This window comes from Octodon degus, unplaced genomic scaffold (assembly GCF_000260255.1).
Source record: "Octodon degus isolate 3935 unplaced genomic scaffold, OctDeg1.0 scaffold00353, whole genome shotgun sequence".
NCBI classification, from domain to species: domain Eukaryota; kingdom Metazoa; phylum Chordata; class Mammalia; order Rodentia; family Octodontidae; genus Octodon; species Octodon degus.
In genome coordinates, this window is record NW_004524929.1 from 942,461 (window position 1) to 945,902 (window position 3,442).

Below are 3,442 nucleotides of genomic sequence, written 5' to 3' on the forward strand. Positions count from 1 at the left end.
TCCTCTTCTTCTTCTTCTTCTTCTTCTTCTTCTTCTTCTTCTTCTTCTTCTTCTTCTTCTTCTTCTTCTTCTTCTTCTTCTTCTTTTCTTCTTCTTCTTCTTCTTCTTCTTCTTCTTCTTCTTCTTCTTCTTCTTCTTCTTCTTCTTTTCTTCTTCTTCTTCTTCTTCTTCTTCTTCTTCCTTTTTTGCAGAACTGGGGATTGAACTCAGGCCCTTGCACTTGCCATCTCCCTGACCCTTTCCTCCTTCTTTTGTGAATTTAGTTTGTGATGTTAGTGAGAAAATGGAGGTGAAGAGGCTGAGATTAAGACAAACATACAAATGACTAGAGTTCAGGATAGTATGAGGTGCACAGTGCTGTGTGCAGAAGAGAAGACTGATTTGGGGATTTAAGAACCAGTTTTGAACTAAGGTGCTTTTGTGATTGATGTCCTTGAAGGGAAGAAGGAAAAAATTTTATAGATTCAGATGGGCTGCTCCCAGTAAGGAGAAAATAGTCATAAAGCAAGTGGTACAATTTTTTTAAATTTTTTCTTTCTTTCTTTCTTTTTTTTTTGTGGAATTGGGGATTGAACTCAGGCCCTTGTGCTTGCCAGGGAAGCGCTTATTCCACTGAGCCATCTCCCTGGCCCCTCAAATGGTACAATTTTAATTGGTAAAACCTAAATCCTTAGAGGCTTAAGTGAGTGCAAAATAAAATAATACAAGTGAAACTGTTTTGAGAAACATGTCACATATGGGATTAGTTGTCACTGTGATGATATAAATTACATATTGATAATGTCAAAGACCATTTTCTCAATAGCCACTTCAAGGAATTTTTGTGTTCTTTGTCCCTCAACATTCCTGAAGTCATCAAACACAGATGATTTATTTAGAGTCCCTTTTGAGTGAAAGAGATACATGCATTTCAATACCCTTCTGGTGCTCTTTTGAGATTAAGATGGTTGTTTTGTTTTAAATAAAGCTTCTATGAAACATCCCACTTGTTGGTGTAGTTTCATGAAAGTTGCCCAATTTTCGCAACCTTGCACAGTAGGAATTACCACTACCTTCAGTTTAGAAGTGAGAAAACAGAGGGGATATTAAGTGATAGGCACAGAACCATACAGCTAACAAGGAGCAGAATCATAATCTGATCTCAGACCCACTGGAGCCAGCCAGGTACTCTCAACTCATGGGATTTGGCATTTCTGAAAAATCTGTGTATTGAAGACAGTGAGATTTCAGAATATATTAGTTTATAGAAAATCCTCAACAGGACACAATCTCAGGCTAGCTTAAGGTTTTACTAGATATGTTGGATTAGAGGAAAATGTACAGTTTTTAAAAAGAAAGCAAACCCTCATTGGATTTCTGATGTATTTATAAAGGGGAGATAAGTGCACCTCTTTCACAAGAATATTGTGAAAATGAAGTGAAAGCACTAACAGAAGGTTTCTAGCCTCATGGCAGGTACCCAGAAGGCACTCAACACATGAGGCTCTTTCCTCCTTTCCCAGTACATCACAAGAATGCTGTAGAAAAACAAAGCAAAAATACATGGGATGTGGAGTTTAAGAAAAAGGAGAGGTTGGGTACAGCAGAATGCTCCTGTGATCCAGGTACTTTGGGATGCTCAGACAGGTGAGTCTCAATTTCTAGCCCAGTCTGTGTGATTTTGCAATTTAGCAAGACCCTGTCTCAAAAGAAAAACATTAAAAATAGGATTTTCGATGTAGTGTAATAAGAAAACGCTTGCTTCAATTCCTACTACTACAGATGAAAAAGAAAAAGAGAAAAAGGGAAGAAAAGAAGAGCTCTGATTTCAGGGATAAAGAGAGTTCTGACCAGGGATCATGGGGGAGGGAGCTGACTTGACTCTTCTTAGAATAAACAGACGGTGATGCTCATAATGTTGGTGTTCATCCGCACCCTTGTCTGGACCACCACCACCCTGGACGCGATAAACATGTTAGAACTGTGACTCTGCCCAGTCTTCATTTTCTGGACAACTTATAAATATTTTTTCCTTCGTAATTGAGTTTTATTGAGAAGGGACAGGAGGGGCTGTATTGTCAGACAAATCCTGCAGGGGACACTACATCAGTGGCTCCTATTTACTGAACATGTTTTAAACACTGGTCTGGGTGTTTTTAATGCACTAATTTTGCCTGTAAACCTATTACAACCATAAAGAATGCTTTTATTTCAATTTTACATATGAGGAAACAGAGCCAAAAGGATTCAATAACTAGTGGCAGAGGTAGGACTTAAACCCAGGACTTTTTTGTTTTTCCTTATAGTGCTGTTGATGAATTCAGGGCTTTGTTCCTACATGCTAGGCAAGGATTCTACCACTGAGCTACCACCTCAGCCAGCCCTGGTAATTCTTTTGTGTGTGCATGGGGAGGGCAGGATTTTAAAATGTAGTCCAGGTTTACCTTGAACTCACTGTGTAACCGAGGCTGGCCTCAAACTCATGGTGATTCTCCTCCCTCAGCTTCCTGAATGCTGGGATTACAGGCATACACAGCTATGCCTGGACAACCCAGGAGTTTTTTTTCCTTTTTGAGGCAGGGTTTCACTGCCAGGATCATGCAGTCCAGGGTTGCCGTGAACTCACTTTGTCACCCAGGTTGGCCTTGAACTTGTAGTGATTCTCCTGCCTCAGCCTCCCAAGTACTTGGATTATAGTTGTGTGCCACCATGCCTGGGCTGTTGTGTTTCTTTTTTTATATAATGCAACACTGTTGTTCTATAAAGAAGATTTTGAGACATTTCAAGATGAATGGAGGTACCTTAGACCATACTCATAAGTGAAATAAATCAGACACACAGGTGTAAATTATTTCTCTGGTGTGAGAAAATGAAATTATACTAAAATGTATAATAGATATTGAGAAATAGGAAGGAAATATTCAAATGGGAAGGAGAAAAGGGAAAGGAAGAGAAAAGTTAAAAAAATAAGAAAAAAATGGAAGCAAAGCTTTTGTAAATAAGGAGGGAAAGATGGGTTGAAGGGAGGGTAGGAGAATGGGAAAAAAAGTCAAGTTATATCACATACAGATACAAATTCCCTATCATGAATGCGATCATTATGCATACCTAAATACACCAATACAAATCATTTTCTTTGAAAAAAAAAAGAAAAATAAAGAAACAAACTAAAAAAGAAAAAGACTGCTATTGACCACAACTCTACTCCAAGGAGTTGGGTTTTATTCAAAAGAGAAAGTATTAAAAGTGATCCCTTGTGTTCTGGACAAAGCAAAACCCAGGTTAAAAGAGCAGGTTTTGGGCTGGGGTGATGGCTCAGTAGAGTAAGTGCTTTCCTGGCAAGTGCAAGGGTCTGAGTTCAATTCCCGGTTCTGAAAAAAAAATAGCTAAAAGAGCAGGTTTTCAGGGGCTGGGGAGATGGCTCAGTAGAATAAGTGCTTCCCTGGCAAGCACAAGGGTCTGA